The sequence below is a fragment of the Grampus griseus genome (genome assembly GCF_964374135.1).
Source record: "Grampus griseus genome assembly, chromosome: 4".
NCBI lineage: Eukaryota > Metazoa > Chordata > Mammalia > Artiodactyla > Delphinidae > Grampus > Grampus griseus.
The window spans coordinates 126,346,606-126,368,302 of NC_138997.1; positions in this window are offsets into that span (position 1 = coordinate 126,346,606).

Consider the following 21,697-nt stretch of genomic DNA (forward strand, 5'->3'; position numbering starts at 1 on the left):
AACCACTTTTCTACTCTCTGTTTCTATGAGTTTTTTTAAAGATTCCACATAGAAATGATATCATGAAGTATTTGTCTGTATCTGTCTGGCTTATTTCACTTAACATAATGTTCTCCAGTTTCAACCATTTTGTTGAAAATCACAGAATTTTCTTTTTAAAGACTGAATAATGTGATATATATATATATATATATCATATTTTCTTGATCAATTCATCTGTTGGTGGACATTTCTTGCTTCCATAACTTGGCTATTGTGAATAATGCTGTTATAAACATGGAAGTACAGATATATCTTTGAGATAATGGTCTTGTTTCCTTTGGTTAAATACCCAGAAGTGGGATTACTGGATCATATGGTAGTTCAAGTTTCAATTTCTTGAGGAACCTTCATACTGTTCTCCATAGTGGCTGTATCAGTGTACATTCCCACCAGCAGTGCACGTGTTCCCTTTTCTCCACATCTCGCCAACATTTGTTTACTCTTGTCTTAGGCGATAATTGTTGAACAGGTCCCTCCTGGGGCCCGCAAGCTAGAGCACCCAGAGGATATTTGGATTTTATATTTTTGGTAGAGATTTATCAGCCTCCAACTCAGCCATGCAAAGAGACAGAAAAAAAAAGAAAAAGGAAAGAAGGAAGGAAGAAAGGAAGAAAAGAAGGAAGGAAGAAAGGAAGGAGAGAAAAGGAGTAATATTAATTTTCTGTAACTTGATCTAGTCTCTTTGGGGCCTTTATTCTGAATGGTAGATCTGGTTTATTTCTGGTAAACTGTCAGTTCAATGATATTCAGGCATTCCAGGGGCAAGCACGGTCCAGGTGTCCTTTCTGTCTTTATTCCTGTGTTGAATATAGGGGCAGGGGTGGGCTTACAGCTGTGCAAGGACACTCGTGGGGAGCAGACTTCCGTCCACAGCCTTCCTCTGTCCTCCGTGGGCACCCGCTGACCTCTATTGTGCTCCTTTCCACTTTTGTTCATCACCCTCCTTATGGAGCTTGTTTCCGCCAGCTTCCCTGAAGTTAGGCACACATTTCCTCTTTCTTTAGATCCCCCTCAAACTTGTCTGAGGTTTTCATTACCCCTGTCTCCTGGGGACACAGCATCGGGTGGGATGAAGTGATATTTTCTGTCTTCAAGATTCACCAGTGCTGTTCACTCATTTACTCAGGCCACGATCTTCGAATTCACCCTCTAATCCTCTCTTATACCCCTCAGCAATCGCATCAACATCTCCTGTCTTTTTCATAAATTGTATATGATTTTAATTGTGTTTCCCTCATTGTATGTAAGCTCCATGGAAGCAGATGACTTTTTAACTTACTGCTATCTCCCCAGAAGTATGGTGTATGTGCAAAAAAAACTGTTGAATGAATGCCTGAACAAATCTCCTATTAAACTTATAATTTGTTCCCTTTTGTTATTGTAAACTACTTTGTGTGGACATCTTTGCAGCTTTTTATTAGTATCCAATTTTGCTAGGTGTCAACTCCTAGAAAGAGAATTACTAGATTAAAATATGTGCATATTGAAAAAGTTGATGTATATGGACAAATTTCCTTCAAAAAGTTTACATCGAATTATACTTCTATTAATAGTACATGGAAATGCTAATCTTTTTGGTTTCTCGGAAATGTCCTGATTCTGTTAGATTCTGGGTGAACCGGGATCATATTACTCACGTGGAATATAAGGGAAACTTCATTGTTGCATCCTAGTTAAAAATAAAATAAAAAATAAAACAATTACTCCTCCCAAAATAGAACTTCATCACATCACTTCTGGAGACTGCCTCCAAGTGACCCCATACTTCTGTGCATCCATTAGTTTTGGACAAGCTTTTGTAGAGCTTTATTCACTCAATCCCTTGTGCTTGAAAAAAAACCAACAATAAATAATAAGGATATATGTACTTTGCTGTAAGAAAGCTTGATATATGAGAGTCTTAATGCTTAACTTTTGGTGAAAGAGAATAATTATCTTATAAGGAGTTCCTGCACGTAGTAACATGCGTCTTAAGGGAAAGAATAAGTTTATAGACAATGTTTTCATTGTAATGTGTATAATGGGTGAGACTGGCCCTTGTACTATGTGTGGGAGCTTTCCTTCCAGGATAGTAAAACATAATTTGTTTTGTAATGGGACAGAAGCATTCTAAGTCATCCTCTTGTGTCTTGCTGTGCAGATTTATGGACTTTTGGCTAATAAATATGTCCGTATAAACAAATGGATGCTTTCCGTTTTCCGTGCCTGTAGCTCTTGAAGAGAACACCTCTGTCTCTAGCTCATGAGCCCTCAAACCTTTGAAACAAATGCCAACACACCACTTTCCTCTGTGTGCTTTACTGCGTTTTCTAAAAGTATGAAAAACAGCAACTTCAGCTAGAAGTGTACGTGTGTATATATATTTGTGTTTGTAAGATTTAGGTTGGAAAGGCTGAAGATTCCAAACAAAACTACAGCACTTCAATTGCATTTTATGGATTAAGTGGTATCTGTTAGTGACGGTATTGGAAACACCTAATCATTGTCAGGTTGGTTGCCTACAAATGTCCAGACATTTTCCTGGTTATGTCTGACCGTGGAATATTTCAGCATTCAACCAACTTGCACCAGCACCTATTCATATACTGTCAAATTAATAGTTCTTGAAAGAAAAAACAGGTTATGTAGCTCTCACTTACCTTTTTTGGCTTGTACATGGGTTTTCATAGAGTGCAATGGAAATACCGTGAACAAGGATTATCTCTTCGGGCTTAGGTGTAAACACTAGAGCTTACTATAATAACTCGGATCATGCCCCATCCTAGGAGCAGGGGTTATTTCCTTGAGACACTTGAGTGGATGGATCAGTTGCTAAGCAACTTACATTCTTATGGGGCCAGGCTGGGGAACAAAAGGGTGCCAGGTGGTCATACAGAGAAGGAAAATGACAAAGACACATGGAAAAATAAAGCCTCCATCTGGGAACTGTAGTGCATAACCGTTTAGAAATTTGGAATATGTTCCCCCTTAATAATTCATTTCAACAGCTATTCATCAATGGTTATATCTTTAATATCCATGCCTATCTCTCCGTCCATCTACCACCCATCCATTCATCCACCCTGGCAGACTGATTTTGAGATTAGAAATTACAAGTAGTAAGTTGAATTGTATATCTTATATTATTAACTACTTTGCCAATAATTATTCTTCATAATTATTTCTTATTCATTCACACAATTTCCTCTGTTCCTTCCCCCCATATGTCTTTTACACTTTTACTTTTCATCTCCTTGTCACGTGCTTTCTCTTTTTTTTCTCTCAGGACTGATTTTATAGATGGGACCATTGCTTCACTGCTAACAGATACTTAGATACTTAACTAAGATAGAAATACAGATTCCTAGGGAAGATTGTCAGAGCAGCCTCACGTCTCCACACTTTACAAGACCTCTTTCCTAGACATTTATGTGCTGAAACTTAGCATCCTGATGTCCAAATGGAAAACGATGGTAACAGTCTAAAATATCAGAGGTTACGACACACAATCATACAAGAAATCAGCTTTACCTATTCAAAATGTAAGTCACTTCTATCTGTTCAAATACTCTATAAAAGTATGCCTTTTCTCATTATAGAAACTGAACTAAAGAAAAACCACGAGTTCTTTCTTTTTGCGAGATCTGCCAGCGTTATACCAGATTGCACTCCTCAGGCTTTGTTTTTTTGTTTTCTTGATAGGCTAGGACTGTAACACCAAGAATCCAGTTGTCCTCAAGAATTTCAGAAAAAAAGTGCAGTCTAGTTTGGGAACATATCTGAAGGAAGAAGGAAACTATTGTTTATTTAGTACTTATTGTATGCCTGGCATTGTGCTAGCAATTTCTTGGTAGATTTAAAAAATTAATCTACAAAAATCTTTGTATTGTGGGTATTATTATCCACATTTAAAAATATGTGATCAAGTCTTGAAGAGGTTAAACAACTTGCACAAGGCCACTCAGTTTCCGAAAACCAGGGTTTCTGCTGTGCTACTGAGGAAGTGTTTCCTCTTTAGAGGCAAGTAAACCAATGAAACAAGTTTAATGGGATAATACAGTGCCAGTGCTTGTGTGATTGCTAATTTTTCTAAGGGGGTGTGTGTGCGGGGAAGGGGAGAGGGGCACAGGCATGTCTGTAGCAGCTGGGGAAAGCGGAGGGGAGATGTGAACGTTCTGGACTATCGGGATCCGATCTCACTTCTTCTTTTGTCTTAGGTCGTCCGTTTACACTGCCATAGCGTTCCCTATCTTAACTTTTCCTCTTCACCAGGTTTTTGTCCTTTTCATCCTTTTCTCCTTTTCTTGCCCTTTGGCCATTGTCTGCTCATTTAACTACTGTAGTGGATATAGCTCATGCGTCACTGGAAACTGCTGGCTCTCTTGTATTTTCGTTTGTGTTCCACCCTCCCTGGCCTGTGTGTGCATTGGCTGCTAAGAAGCCACACCTGCAGCTCTCTTTAGGAGACTGCCACAAAGCCTCCACTTCAAGAGAGCAGAGGTGTCCAGAAGCTTACACTGACCCTCTTCCTCCTGCCCCCAGTGGCATTTAACCAGTGACTGACTGATGTAGGAATATGACAGGCCAGCCCCCTTGCCCCCATCTGGATACATCAGTCATAATTTTCCACTTGAAAGCTCCCCTGTTAGACTAGTCCAAGGCTGGGATTTTGCCTGCAATTACACATCTCCTCCACTTCTTCCGTTTCTTCGTTCTACTTCGGCCAGTCCCTTTGCAGTTCTTTCTGAGGGCACTTTAACTTTTTTATTTTTATTTTTTTTTTACAATTTTTAAAGGTTACTTTCCATTTGCAGCTATTACAAAATATTGGCTATACTCCCCGTGTTGTACAGTACATCCTTGAGCCTATGTTACACCCAATAATTTGTACCCTTCACCCCCCAACCCTATATTGCACCCACCCGCTACCCCGCCACTGGTAACCACTAGTTTGTTCTCTATATCTGTGAGTCTGCTTCTTTTATGTTATATTTGCTAGTTTGTTGTACTTTTTAGATTCCACATATGACATCATGCAGTATTTGTCTTTATTTGTCTGACTTATTTTACGCAGCATAATGTCCTCCAAGTCCATTCATGTTGCTGCAAATGGCAGAATTTCATTCTTTTTTATAGCTGAGCAGTGTTCCATTATATATATATAAAATGTATATCTTATATTATTAACTACTTTGCCAATAACTATTCTTCATAATTATTTCTTATATACATATATATACCACATATACATATATATACCACATCTTCTATATCCATTCATCTGTTGATGGACACTTAAGTGTTTTCCATGTCTTGGCAATTGTAAATAATGCTGCTGTATACATTGGGGTGCATGTATCTTTTTGAATTAGCATTTTTGTTTTTTTTCAGGTATATACCCAGGAGTGGAAACTGAGGGTACTTTCTTAATAAGTTATTTGCTCATGAATGTTTGTCTCAGATTCTGGGGAATACACACATTTTACACGGCTGATGGATAGAGGATTTGATAAGACACTGTCCTTGGGAAACCTGAACACTCTCATGCCTTCTCTGTTACAGTGAGGGAGAATAGAGGTCAGGTGGTCAATGGAACCAACTCAAATTGGGTCCAGTGGGCCTCTGGGCTCATCTGGTAATCATCTTCCAATTTCCTGACTGAATAATCAGGGTGGACATATTTAGCATCTGGTAGAAGACTCACGTTGGTTCCCTAATCTGTGGAGTAAGAGCTATTGTAGTAGCAAAGACCAAGTGGAGTTCACGCAGGCCAAGATGGTAAATCAAAAATAATTCTGTCCCCCAACTCCTGTGTGAATTGGCAGCGATTAGCACCATCCTTGAAGACTTAATGAAACCAGCATAGATGGGCAACCCCATTATATCCCCATTTAACACAGCATTTTCCTTCCTGCATATATCAGATGAATCACGGCAGGTGGCCGTGGACTAGAAGAAACGTAACCTAGTGGCATCCCCAATGTGGCTCCTACGCTGCATGTGGTATTTTTCCCAGAACAGATTACCACTGCTTCTCATTTGTGGTATGCGGCTGTTGAACAGGAAAATGTGTTCTTTCCAATACCCGTTATGAATGAGGATCAGAGACAGTTCGCCAGGGTGGACAACAGGGTATATTCACAGGCTTGCCCTAGCCCCAAGTTAACTCTCCTGCTCTGTCACAATGGAGCTTGAAGGGACCTTGATCTTCTGGTCATTCCACAAAATACCACTTTGGTCCTGTATACTGGTGACGGCAGTTAATCATACCTAAGCAGGAAGTGGCAAGTACTTGGGATGCCCTGGGAAGACACGTGTACTCCAGAGATTGAGAGAAACTCTACAGAGATTCAGGAGCCTGTCATTCCAGTAAAGGTTTTAAGGCTCCACCAGTTTGGGACATGCTAGGACTTTACTTCACAAGCAAAAGAAGTGCAGCAATGGGCCCATGTTCGTGGAATTCCTTGGTCTTACCATGTTCTCTGCCATCCTGTAGCAGCTGGTTTGAGAGAATGGTGAAATGGCCTTTTGAAGACTCTGTTACAGCATCAACTAGGTGGAAGTACCTTTCAGGTTTGGGGCAAGGTCCTCCAGAAGGCTGTATAAGCTCCGAATCGGTGTCCAGTATATGTTGCTGTTTCTCCAACAGGCAGGATTCACAGGTCCAGGAATCAAGGAGTGGAAATGGGAGTGGTACCACTTACAATTATATCTAGTGACCCACTAGCAAAATTTTTGCCTCCTGTTTCTGCAACTTTATGCTCTGCTGGCCTAAAGTTCTTAGCTCCAGAGGGAGGAATGATTCCACCAGGAGACACAACAATGGTTCCATTGAACTGTAAGTTAAGATTGCTGCCCAGCCACTGTGGGCTCCCGATGCCTCTGAATCAACAGACAAAGAAGGGAGTTACTGTGCTGGCTGGGGTGATTGATCCTGATTACCAAGGGGAAATTGGACTACTACTCCACAGTGAAGGTAAGGAAGAGTGTGTCTGGGATACAGGAGATCCCTTAGGACATCTCTTAGTATTACCGTGCCTAGTGATTAAGGTCAATGGAAAAATACAACGACCTGACCCAGGCAGGACTACCAATAGCCCAGATCCTTCAGGAATGAAGGCTCGGGTCACCCCACCAGGTAAAGAACCATGATCAGCTGAGGTGCTTGCTGAAGGCAAAGGGAATACAGAATGGATAGTGGAAGAAGGTCGTTATAAATACCAGCTACGACCTTTGTTTTCTCTTCTCTCTTACTCCTTTGTTATGTAATATAAGATGTGTTGATTTTATATCACAGTATTTAAGTATTGTTAATTTTACATCATAGCATTTAAGTTATAGGATATCAAGGAAAGGGTAAGCATCACTGAAGGACTCTACGTCTTCTTCTAGGGAAGAGATTAGTATGTTTTTGGTTGTAGGCCAGATAGTTGTATCATGTTGGACAGAAATGTGATTTTGTTATTGTCTTTATTTGGAGATTAAGTATGGTTTAAGGAGATGTGTATGACTGCCAAGCTGACAAGGGGTAGACTCGTGATGGCTAATTTTATATGTCAACTTGACTGGCCATGGGATGCCAGATTAGACATTATTTCTGGGTATCTCTGTAAGGGTGTTTCCAGATGAGATTAGCATTTGAATATACATATTTGAATATAAATATACATTATATATCCTACACGACACTAACATAGACACTATATGGAGTCTCTGGCAAGTTCTAGTAGAAGAATCACAGGGCAGAACCCAAGTTTCTGGAGAAGCCATCTACAACTGAGTACTATACACCATTCACGAAGCAGCTGCTGATCTGCTGTTGGATCTGGTAGGTACTGGCCATCTAAACACAGGACATCAAATGACTACCCGACCAGAGCTGCCCATCCTGAGTCGGCTGCTTTCAGACCCACTAGTTCGTAAGTTTAGGTGGGCCCAGCAACAATCCATTGTACAATGAAAGTGGTATATCCAGAATCAGGTGCCAGCAGGTCCTAAAGGCACATGTAATTTTGACAAATAGGTGGTTCAAATCCCCATGTCACCTACCCCCATGGCACCGATGCTTCTCCCTTTGTTTACACCTTCAGCTCCATAATCAACTGCTAGAAGAGGAAAAAATCCTGAGCTTGGTTCACAGATAGGTCAGCTCAGTACGTTAGTTCAGTTGAGCCTATTCTTGGATGGCCCAGAAGGACAGTGGCGGAAAGAAATTCTTCCCGTGGGCAGGACTCCAGGCAGGGTAGCTTGTTATCCCTTTTGTGTGGAGAGAAGAGTAGCCCAATGTAAGGATATATACAAACTCCCAGGTAGTGGAGATTGGTTTGCCTATTTAGTCAGGGGTCTGAAAGCAGCAAGATTGGAAGATTGGGGACAAGGAGATCGGGTGAGAGGCAGTTGGGTGGATTTAATGGGAGTGGGCACAAAGCAATCTTCCTATTGCATGTTAATGCCCACCAGAGACCATCCAATGGTAGAGCAGCAGGTGGATAGGACGATTCATCCAGGAGAAGCCAGCCATCCTTTGTCTTTGGCTACCCCGGTGTCTTGTCTTTGGCTACCAAAATGTGCCCATGAACTGGGTAGACATGGTGGCAGAGACAAAAAGCATATGTTCTCCTAGCTACTGCTGCTGAATGTGCAACTTGTCAGCAGGAGAGACTCCTAATATAATACGATGCTGAGCCCCAAATGTAATGCTATCCCTCAAGGAAGCCAACAAGCCTCTTAGTGGCAAGTTATTTACATTGGACACTTTGTGTCATGGAGAGGGCAGTGATCTGTTGTGACTAGGATTTGCATGTATTTCCAGGTATGGATATTCTTTCCTGCCTGCAGTTCCTCAGCTTTTCTGCTATCCAAGGGCTCACAGACTATCTGATTTATCGACATGAGATCTGGCATGACATTTCTTTGAACCAAGGGACCCACCTTACAGAAAAGGAGGTGTAGCAAAAGATAAATGACCATGGTACCCCATCCTACCACATACTACATCATCCATCACCCAGAAGCTTCAGCCTGATAAAACTTTGGTATCGTCTCTTATAGGTATAGCTAAGGCATCAGCTTTGAAATGATACCTTGTGAGTATGGGCCTCTGCCTTTCAGGATGCAGTATATACCTTGTAATGGTTAATTTTATGTGTCAGTTTTCTAGGCCATGGTTCCAGATATTTTGTCAAACATTATTCTGAATTTTTCTGTGAGGTTGTTTTTGGATGAGATTAAAATTTAAATTGGTGGATTTTGAGTAAAGCAGATTGCTTTCTGTAATACAGGTGGGCCTCATCCAATCAGCTGAAGGCCTGGATAGAAAAACTCAACTCTTTGAAAGATTCCAGATCAATGGACTGCTTTAGATCCATTCTGTCTGAGTGGCCATGTCCTTCTTTTGGGTCACAGAACCCTTTAAAAATCTGATGAAAGTGCAAGATGTTCGCACTAGTAAATTGTATATATGAACCATACATAGTTTATTTTGCAAATAAATTTAGGACAGATACTAAGGAAAAATCCCTCATTAATCTGCCACGTTAAAACCCTTTTCTATATCTTCCTTCGTTAAAGGAAGATCTTGGTTTTGTTGTGGCAGCCAAAATTCCACAAGAAGCCAACAGATGGAATTAGTTAACAATGTAGTATCAAGTTAAAACTAAGACATAAGGTTTCCCCCAGGTCATCCTATTGGGTCTTCCAGAAGACTGAGAGATTTAAAATGTACCAGAAATATTTTATTTGACTTTTTAAGTAGAGTCACTGAGAGCCCCAAACATCATTAGGTTTACCATCAGCGGAACACTTCCAGTGTGTTTAGTTTCAGAACTGTTTTCACATCCAACATGTCCCTTCTTAAATGTCAATCAGGGAAGAAGTTCTTAAGCACCCAATATATGAAGATATTCCATGATTTCTACTGTCATAGCCTCTTAATTTCCTTTTTATCATATTTGATGCTAACAGTCGTATTGCTGGTTGATTTACTTGTGTTTATTTACTGTTTCCCCATAAAATTTAAGCTCAATCCAAGCAAAGACCTTGTTTATCTTGCATATCACTGCACTTCTAGGGTATTGTACAGAGCCACACATAAATTAGGGGCTAAAAAATATTTGTTAAACGAAGGAATAGTACGTTTGCAGAGCTCATGGTAAGACTCACGGTTAAATAATTATCTTGAAAGAGTACTTAGGAATGAGATCTGGGCCATTAACTGTGTTTGTAATAAATTCTTTTCTTGATGATGACGAAGACTGTTGTGATCATGAAGATGATAACATGAGCTGCCTTTCCTGCTGCCGTGGGGTAAACTGAAGTGGGTTGACCAGAAGAGACAGAGAGACACACTGAAGCACAGCTTCAAACAGTATCCTTTAATCTCTGACTGCTGGGAAGCCCAGCCACAGATAATCTTGTCTGGGGGCCAGGATCCCAAGGGAGCAAACTATGAGCAAAGTTAGTTCATGGAGAAAGAAAAGCCAAGTCGCTGATGGCAACAGGAATTGCCAATAGTGGTCACAGTTGCTACCACTGGATGGCCTGATGTCTATTAGAGCTCAAAGCCCTGCTCTCCTCTCCCAGGCTTTCCAACTAGTCTTTATAATGGCCTTGGGAAGCAGCCCTTCCAAAGGGAAAGGCCATACATCACTCATTTCTAGCTCTAGTTTATCAAGAAAGACATATAGAGGCATTTATCGCAATTATTATTAATACCTTTTCCTCCATACTTTAACATTTATTTTATGTAAGTTGAAAGTCCGTATCATGTAAACAGTTTTCTTCACCTGTCCAATATTATATGATAAGTCTCAGTTTATTATTTGTTGCCATGTTCATCTTAAGCATTAGGGACTATGCATATTTCCTGCTATTTACAATTTTAAACAGAACAAAACCTCAAATTAAAAAAAAAAAATTTCGACACGTTTGTGAAGTCCATCCTACACTTTTGTAAGCAAATAAACACCAATACCCTTATGAACACACATACACAAAGAAAAGAAAAAAAGAAAGGAACTTGGCCTAGAACTTCTTGCTCCGTTTCACTGTGACTTGATATTGTTTTCCTGGTCCACATCTAGGCCTGGAAAGTGGTGGCTGATTGCATCTGAGGCTACGCTTGTGACTTTTATTTCCTGCTTCCACTAGAACCAAGATATCCAAGGAGCGTGTTTGGAAGGACTTGTGTTTTCATGATTTCTAGTCCAGTGTCTCAGTCACAGAGTATGGAGGAGTTTGGGTCCACTCCAAAGAGCAACTCATTTTGAGGCAGAGAACCTCAGACCATGAGGTCCCATTTACACACAGTTATTTCCATGGGGCAGGTGGCAAGTTCTCAAGAAAACCTTGTCTGTGAGATAGATACAAGTATTTCTAGGACGTTTTTATAGCCGGCTCCATACGGTAATTAGCCCCAGCACTGGAGTATTCTAGAAACTCCCAAGCCATGGGCAATGATTAAACGCGGTGTGAAGGTAAGCAGGGATGCTCTCCACTGTGTAGTTAAAAACAAAAAGTGGGCACAGAGAAAGTACTTGCTCTGCCCTTTCTTCACCCACTGCATTTTCATTTCCTCTTCCACTACCCCAGAGGTCTAATACTGGACCCTATCATCCCATATTTAAAAGAGCTTTAAATATCCATGCAGAGTACAAAACTGTAGTAGGAATTTGGGGGTTTGCTTTTCTTTCGGGTTTCGTGACTTACTAGGTTCAGGTACTTCGTAATGTATCCCCGAAACCACAGGATCCTGAAGGCAAACTCCCCTGGGGAGAGTGGCCCTGCGGGCTGATTAGCACAGTTTGTCTGCTTTGTACCTCCCTTCTGCTCAGGTATTCGGTGTTCAGACAGACGAGCTTGTGCTGGCTCCCCGGGTCCCTTGCTCCATTTTCATTCGAGCCAGTGATGCAAAGTCCCCAGCTTGGCCTGTCAGAACTTGATAGCTCTGTAAACATTGAAATCTTTGTTGCCATAACAGCAGGAAAAATAATATGGGATCCTGCATATAAATATAGCGGAGGCCTTGGGGAATAGGAGCATTTCTAAATGACTTGAAGCTCTGTCATGGCATAATCTCTTATAAATAAATGTCACCGTAGTCACTGAATGCAGACTGGATTTTTGCCTGCCCGTGGTGCTCAGCCTTCTAGACAATAGTTATGCTAAGGGATTATCTTTTAACATAGTGCAGTTATCTCCTTTGTTTGTTTTCTTTTTTCATTATTCACATAAGCCAAGGGAAATGAAAAGCATCTTATTTCAGGCAAAAGGGCCTGTGAATGATTAACTCTGGTTCCGTGCATTGGGACTCTGCATAGCAACCCCTTGGCTTACAACTAGAAAAAGGCTCAAGGCAGCAACAGCAGCCCGGGGACCTGAGACCAACACTCAAATGAAGGTGGTGAGGAACTGATCAAGTCTAAGCACTGGGTTTATGAGGAGGATTCTCTGTAGCTGGCTTATTTTAATTCTGCATTGGTTTTATTGCACTTTTCTTGGTGGAGATGTGTTTTGCTGACCTTCACTTTCACGTGGACTCTTGCTTTTGGAGGATCCAAGTGAAACTTGGCGATGCGTACGCCTTAATCTGGTTTATGCCACCATATTTTACATGTTTTCCCCCTTATACTGTCCAAAACTGAGCTAACAACTGGCTAAATTTTACATTAAAGAATGGAACTAACAGATAGCTTCATAATGACCTTGAGTTTTAATTTTAGCTCAATGAAAATTTTGTTGGTAAAATTCGGCTCTCCTGGAATTAGATATAGCACAAAGTGTTAGATCAATGAAAGAGAAGCAAATGGTGTGATTCCATGGTTCCAATTAAAAGGACATGAGCGTGTTAAAGACCCACATTGTGCAAATACAGGGATGAAATCAAAACCAATTCTGTATCTTTTTGTGGACCTTTGGTGTTTAAACATTTATATAACAAGGTCTATTTTCATGGAAAACAAGACCTGAGTTAAAAGAGTCAGAAGAAAATCAAGTGTAAGCTGAGGACAGAAGAAACATTGGAAAATTTAGGAAAATGCAGTATAGTTATAATAGAGCCAAAATATTTTGGACACTTAAATTTAGACTGCAAGTCAATCCAGATGTTTATTTATTAACGTTAATAATGTTTCCAGTCTTGTTATAGAATACGAAATCCCAGGGGTTCCACTTCTGAGTTTAAAGACAAATGCATGGTCTTCATTCTTTTCCAGCTCTGTTTTAATTTTAGAGGTTTTCTATAGCCATGATTTTCCTGTAAAAGTGTTTGCAAAATCTTGTGCAGCTGCTGATGCCTAGCAGAAAGTCTCAGTGAAACACGGGTCTAGCAAAGCTTTCCCCTTTCTGCATGTCTTCTTGCTTCCATGGCAATAAAGGGAGAAACTTGGCATAGGAATATAATCTGTTCCTGCCTGTTTCTCATCTGAAGTCATAAACCTCTGCCATCCCACCCAAGACTAGAATTTTAGCTGGCATAAAACAGCTGTCTGCTTACAGGTTTATTCCGGTAGCAACCAAAGACAAAACCATTTTAATTGAAAGCTCTAGGCTGTTCTCAAAACCTTCACAATCTCTGGGTCTTCCCCAAGAGGAAACCATTGAGGAAAAGGTACAAGTTACCTCCTTTCTTATAGCTTTTGACACACTGTATGTTTACGAAGTTTGAGAACATTTTACCCTTCTAGTTTCTCTAGACTGAGTGCCATGGAGAAAAGGAGGCGGGGTTGGGGGGTAGGGTCACAAGCTCAAAAGCCCTAGGGCTCAGGCACACAAGCTAAGTCGGCTGCAGTCTAGGGGAGGGAGTGGTCTGTCGGAAAAGGCATCTGCTGCTCAGCTGCCCCCGAAGTTACCATGTGGGAATGTGGAGAGTTTTGCCAGATATTCTGGTTTGTCAGTAGAAGTTCCCCAATCCTGATTTTTATGTGAATTCTGCATAGTTTTAAATGTTGGCAATTTTTAATTTGAATTGAAGTCGAACATTGTGAAGGTCAATCAAAACATGGCTCTTGAACGCTTGGGGACGCTAGTGTCCAACCCCCAGGCTCTGCCCCTGATTCACTACGGGTAGACCTTGCCTTTCGCAGCTTCTTATATTCTAAAGCCGTCAAGTGGCATAATAGTTACACATTTTACTTTTTATTCTAGGTGGTCTGACAGAAGGAAAAGAACACAAGTTTGGAGCCAGGGAGATACAGATTTTCCTAGTTCCAGATTTTACCAAATTGTGACCTGCAGCAGCTTAATGAATCTCTTGAAGCCTCTCTCGTAACCTGTGGAAATGAAAACCTGTTTTACAGGGTGTTTGAAGGAGTAAATATACAACTAGATGTAACATGCTTAGCCTGGTGCATTAGGTGCTCCTTGCATGGGTGTTACTATTCTGATCATTACCAGTAGGTGATCCTCTCTGGACGACACAGCACCTCCTTCCCAATGAGCTTCTCTCAGGACAGGGAGAAGGGCCTCCCTGAAGATTTAATATGCTCTGCAATACAAAGAAATTGTATCAAGAGTCATTTCTAAGTCCTTAAAGGATTTTAGAACTAGAAGAAACCTTCACGAAACCAACTAACAGCTGGAAATTAATAGAAATATCAGTTTTATCCTAAACATCAATATTTTAAACCATACAAATGAATGCTGTTACTGAAACGCAGTTAAGAACATTTTATTTATAAAAAATAAAACAAAAAACCTTATCTGGAACCATGTTGTAAAGTAAAAGAATGTAGGTTAACTTTTTTCCTCCCAGTTTCTGGGGGATTATTTACTCGGAAATAAATGGATGAATGCCACTTATAATATACCCTTCTTTTGTATCCAGGCACGTCTGCTATTAGGGAGATTTCTTCTCTCCTAACTCTAGGTCCATGATCTCTGGATGATGGTGGCAAGGGGTCCTTCAGACAATCGGGGTGCACCGAAATGGAGTCTGAGAAGATAAATGATGTTTTCTTGCTTTCTGTTAAAAATTAGATGCAAGTTAAAGTTTCAGCTTTTAAAGGAAGAGGGTTCCTTTCTTCCTTCTCCTGGACCAGCTGTAAGTAATAACAGAAAACAAAACAAAACAAAACGTTCAGTCTGACAAATAGTTCAGTGGTAAAAATAAAACAGGGTAGTCATGTAAGATGGTTCAGTGTATCTGGTGTCTTTTGCATGACTCATCCTCTTGCTTGATAAGAGCTCTTTGACAGCACGATAGGGAGTGATGTGGCTGTGTGATGGATTATTTGAAGTGCTCATCTATGAGCCATCGATATATTTACTGACAAAACTCTTTTATTTCTAAAATGTCATGGCATACGGTGCTGGTCCTATAGGAGTCTCAAAGACTTTTGCTGACATTTAAGAGTTGTAGAGAATAATAATAATCTTGTGATGGACCATGAGATAGAAACTATGCTAGGTGCTTAATGGACATTGTGTAAAATCCTCCCCACCTTTTCCGGAGGTCTCTATCTCCATTTTATAGAGGGGTCAGTTGCGTCTCAGGCACATAGGGCTTCCCTTGGGTCACATAGATGGTTAGATGAGGCTAGGATTAAACCAGATTGGTTGCTCTAGGCCTCTCTAACCCGTACTTTCTCAAGTGTTTAGGGAGTAACTTCCCCAACTTGCAGAGGATGTAAATTACCTAGAAATCATCAGCAATGTCAGAACCCCCAGCCATCCAACAGCCAAGCTCAAAATAGAACAAGATTACCTGTCACATGACAGGCATAATTAGTTGAGATCCCTTGTTATTTCTTAAAGAGAGAGAGGTTCTCCCACTTTTGCTCTCTGCAAATGACATAGAAAGAAATTGATAAAAATAGGGGTGATAAGGAGTAGAATAATGAGAAATTGGACCTGACAAATGCATAAAGAAACGAGGTCTGCCCCTTCCTTTCTCTCTGATAAACTCAGACTCTTAAATTAAATGAAGGGCTGGTAAGTTTGACCATAGAAGATGTCAAGGGCTACAGGTGTCTGACATTCCCTAGACAAGAAGAAGTGGTTGTGCACTAAACGTGCTGTGAACCAGTTAGGCCTTTGGTAACTTTCTTTGCTTCCATTCTTGCCGGGGACCCCTTCCCCCCAACACTTTTTTCAATCCTGGTTCAGCCATCCCCACCGTAAGAAGACTATTAGATGAGTAATAAGTTAAAGGGCCATCCAGTGCAGAGAGAAGCCCTCACACCTCCCAGGAGATGCATTCGCATGACAAAACAGAATGTAAGCACTGAGGGTAGATACCCCTCCACACTTTCTTTCCCTTTGGCAAAGGGTAGTAGGTCATTTACTCACATCAAAAAAATTAGTTTACGTTGGAACATCAGGATGGGACTCGGAAGGAGTGGGAAAAAACACGTGAAGTGCACTTCTTGGAGGAGAGGCAACAGGAGGGCAAAGCAAAATCACAGAAGGCCCATCTTAGCACTTACGTTAGTTCACATCTTCATTGTGCCTATTGATGGCACTGTCTCAGGAATCACTTACATCAGTGGCTCTAGGTTCCCCAAGGTGTTCCTGAGTCTGCATCCCTGGGAGGATGGAGAGGCAGAGCTTTTTCATCTTACAAATGATCCACAGGTGGTTCTGATGCGCAACAGCCGACTTTGACCCACGGGGTTTGTTTGTTTTTCTTTATCTATTCCAAATAAATACGCATAACTACAGTATATTTACACCAAGTACCCAGATCACCATAATGAAAGGACAGCAAAGGGATTCTCAAAAATAATTAAAAAAATCAAAATATACTTCCCTTCAAAACACTGTGATTTATGAACTAGGTGTGATAAAATGGAGATAGACTCTTTGAAGAACACATGTAATTAGGGTCAAAACAATATTAGTACAGTCAGATTCCTGATCAGAATTTAGGAGTGAGGTTGGTTGAAAGTTCATTATGCTGATGTGTCTGGTTTGACCCTGGTGACTTTGCATCCAAGAGGTTAGGGATGCTGGCAGCAGAGTTGCAAATAAGCGTGAAGGTTTTAGGAAAAATAAAAAGTTAAGGGAGAGGGAGAGAGCGAGGTGAGACAGAGTCTCAGTATGAACTAATGGAAAGTGAATATATCTCTGTTGAAATGAAGAGCAAAGGTCAGAAGGAACCAGGAGTGAACCACCAATAATATGGGTGCTCCTAAGTGTATATGATCTGAGAAGGACAGTTATGACCTAAGGCTGAGCAAGGGGCCTTAAAGTAAAGGCAGAAAATGACCCAACAATTCCAGGGAATGCCAGGACCTGCAGCAGGGAGTGAAAATAGAAGAAACAAGTGGGGATAGTGAGCCCCAAAGATCAGGGCTAGGAGAGTTTCCTGAGACAATGATGGTGGAAATGCAGAGAGGCCTTGGAAGAGGCTAACGCTGTCAACCTCTGCCAGGCCAAGTCGCACGGAACCGTATACTTGTGACTTCACGCATCTGGATATAGTTTGAATCCTAACAGTCCTTTTTATTGTAGTAAAAACAGTTGCACACTTGAAGGGGCTGTGCGTGCTAGATCCCAGTAGACAGGCTGGGTGTGGTGAACGGCCAGAGTGAAAGGAAAAAGTTCAGAGGCGTGGTCTTTGGAAGAGAAAATCACCCCTCTTAAATAGTTGTTGTCTGGTGGTTCCTGGAAGTTATGCAAGAGAAGGAGTATCTGGGAACCTAACTAAGAGGACCGTCTGTCCGAGGAGGCGACCTGCAGGCTAGACCAGCAGGTTCAAGAGCTCGGAGGACAGACCTGTGAGAAGATAAGAGGGCATGTCAGTGAAACCGAGAGGTGGAGGCTTGAGAGATGGGCATACTCCATAATGGAAGGCTGACATCACTGAGAGCAAGGGCAGATTATGAACCGAAATCAGGAAGAGGGGTATGAGGGAAACGAATTTGGAGAGAGGAAAACTGAGTGTAGGGCTTTATGCCCAGAAGCACGTGAAAGGCTAATGAAAGACTCCTTAACAAGACAACTCAGGGAGATGCTGGCCCAGGCTGTGGTGGTGAGCTGCTCAGACGCCATTTTGACTTGAAGTGAAATGGTAGGTCTGGGGCCAAATGGGTAAAGATCCCTTGCTCACTCCCTCTAAAATCTCAGAGTGAAATATCAGCTTGGACCTAGGGAAGGAGGGAGATGAGACTAAGTTAGAAGTCTAGAAAGAGGAGCCTTTGGGGACATAAAAGAAAAGTAGTACAAGAGAGCCCCTTGTGGAACGTTCTGAATACTCAAGACTATTGCCAAGTAGGGGCTACTCTGCAACTCAAATTTCCTCACAAAATAGAAAGACTATGTGCACGTTAGTGATGTGCCTGTGTTGGACTGAGGCTAGGGTAGAGGAGGGGATAATACTTAGGAATACCAGAACGTGGTAAAAGGCCATAACCCAAGGGATGTAATTCCTTGAAGAGAAAATTTCCCCTTACTGACCATGAGGTGACCATGCTAATTAACTCAGGTTTAGTGCAGAAGAACTGTAACAGAAAAGTCTTTTCTGTGGAGTTAAGGTATTGACAATGAGAATATTAGTTTTGTTTTTTAACGTCTTTATTGGAGTATAACTGCTTTACAGTGGTGTGTTAATTTCTGCTGTATAACAAAATGAATCAGCTATACGTATACATACATCCTCATATCTCCTCCCTCTTTTGTCTCTCTCCCACCCTCCCTATCCCACCCCTCTGGGTGGTCACAAAGCACCAAGCTGATCTCCCTGTGCTATGCAACTGCTTCCCACTAGCTATCTATTTTACATTTGGTAGTGTATATATGTCCATGCCACTCTCTCACTTTGTCGCAGCTTACCCTTCTTCCTCCCTGTGTCCTCAAGTCCATTCTCTACATCTGTGTCTTTATTCCTGTCCTGCCCCTAGGTTCTTCGTAACCATTCTTTTTTTCTTAAATTCCATATATATGTGTTAGCATACGGTATTTGTCTTTCTCTTTCTGACTTAGTTCACTCTGTATGACAGACTCTAGGTCTATCCACCTCATTACAAATAGCTCAGTTTCGTTTATTTTATGGCTGAGTAATATTCCATTGTATATATGTGCCACATCTTCTTTATCCATTCATCCGATGATGGACACAGGTTGTTTCCATCTCCGGGCTATTGTAAATAGAGCTGCAATGAACATTTTGGTACATGACTCTTTTTGAATTATGGTTTTCTCAGGGTATATGCCCAGTAGTGGGATTGCTGGGTCATATGGTAGTTCTATTTGCAGTTCTTTAAGGAACCTCCATACTGTTCTCCACAGTGGCTGTATCAATTTACATTCCCACCAACAGTGCAAGAGTGTTCCCTTTTCTCCACACCCTCTCCAGCATTTATTGTTTCTAGATTTTTTGATGATGGCCATTCTGACTGGTGTGAGATGACATCTCATTGTAGTTTTGATTTGCATTTCTCTAATGATTAATGACGTTGAGCATTCTTTCATGTGTTTGTTGGCAGTCTGTATATCTTCTTTGGAGAAATGTCTATTTAGGTCTCCTGCCCATTTTTGGATTGGGTTGTTTGTTTTTTTGTTATTGAGCTGCATGAGCTGCTTATAAATTTTGGAGACTAATCCTTTGTCAGTTGCTTCATTTGCAAATATTTTCTCCCATTCTGAGGGTTGTCTTTTGGTCTTGTTTATGGTTTCCTTTGCTATGCAAAAGATTTTAAGTTTCATTAGGTCCCATTGGTTTATTTTTGTTTTTATTTCCATTTCTCTAGGAGGTGGATCAAAAAGGATCTTGCTGTGATTTATGTCATAGAGTGTTCTGCCTATATTTTACTCTAAGAGTTTGATAGTTTCTGGCCTTACATTTAGGTCTTTAATCCATTTTGAGCTTCTTTTTGTGTATGGTGTTAGGGAGTGATCTAATCTCATACTTTTACATGTACCTGTCCAGTTTTCCCAGCACCACTTATTGAAGAGGCTGTCCCTTCTCCACTGTACATTCCTGCCTTCTTTATCAAAGATAAGGTGACCATATGTGCATGGGTTTATCTCTGGGCTTTCTATCCTGTTCCATTGATCTATCTTTCTGTTTCTGTGCCAGTACCATACTGTCTTGATTACTGTAGCTTTGTAGTATAGTCTGAAGTCAGGGAGCCTGATTCCTCCAGCTCCATTTCTCGTTCTCAAGATTGCTTTGGCTATTCGGGGTCTTTTGTGTTTCCATACAAATTGTGAAATTTTTTGTTCCAGTTCTGTGAAAAATACCAGTGGTAGTTTCATAGGGATTGCATTGAATCTGTAGATTGCTTTGGGTAGTAGAGTCATTTTCAAAATGTTGATTCTTCCAATCCAAGAACATGGTATATCTCTCCATCTATTTGTATCATCTTTAATTTCTTTCATCAGTGTCTTATAATTTTCTGCATACAGGTCTTTTGTCTCCTTAGGTAGGTTTATTCATCGATATTTTATTCCTTTTGTTGCAATGGTAAATGGGAGTGTTTTCTTGATTTCACTTTCAGATTTTTCATCATTAGTGTATAGGAATGCCAGAGATTTCTGTGCATTAATTTTGTATCCTGCTACTTTACCAAATTCATTGATTAGCTCTAGTAGTTTTCTGGTATCATCTTTCAGATTCTCTACGTATAGTATCATGTCATCTGCAAACTGTGACAGCTTTACTTCTTCTTTTCTGATTTGGATTCCTTTTATTTCCTTTTCTTCTCTGATTGCTGTGGCTAAAACTTCCAAAACTATGTTGAATTAGAGTGGTGAGAGTGGGCAACATTGTCTTGTTGATTAGCTTCTTGATCTTAGTGGAAATGCTTTCAGTTTTTCACCATTGAGGACGATGTTGGCTGTGGGTTTGTCATATATGGTGTTTATTATGTTGAGGAAAGTTCCCTCTATGCCTACTTTCTCCAGGGTTTTTATCATAAATAGGTGTTGAATTTTGTCGAAAGCTTTCTCTGCATCTATTGAGATGATCATATGGTTTTTCTCCTTCAATTTGTTAATATGGTTTATCACATTGATTGATTTGCATTTATTAAAGAATCCTTGCATTCCTGGAATAAACTCCACTTGATCATGGTGTATGATTCTTTTAATGTGCTGTTGGATTCTGTTTGCTAGTATTTTGTTGAGGATTTTTGCATCTATGGTCATCAGTGATGTTGGCCTGTAGTTTTCTTTCTTTGTGACATCCTTGTCTGGTTTTGGTATAAGGGTGATGGTGGCCTCATAAAATGAGTTTGGGAGTGTTCCTCCCTCTGCTATATTTTGGAAGAGTTTGAGAAGGATAGGTGTTAGCTCTTCTCTAAATGTTTGGTAGAATTCTCCTGTGAAGCCATCTGGTCCTGGGCTTTTATTTGTTGGAAGATGTTTTTGGTTTTGTTTTTGTTTTTGCGGTATGTGGGCCTCTCACTGTTGTGGCCTCTCCCGTTGCGGAACACAGGCTCTGGACGTGCAGGCTCAGCGGCCATGGCTCACGGGCCCAGCCACTCCTCGGCATGTGGGATCTTCCCAGACCGGGGCACGAACCCGTGTCCCCTGCATCGGCAGGTGGACTCTCAACCACTGTGCCACCAGGGAAGCACTGTTGGAAGATTTTTAATCACAGTTTCAATTTCAGTGCTTGTGATTGTTCTGTTCATATTTTCTATTTCTTCCTGATTTAGTCTTGACAGGTTGTACATTTCTAAGAATTTTTTCATTTCTTCCAGGTTGTCCATTTTATTGGCATAGAGTTGCTTGTAGT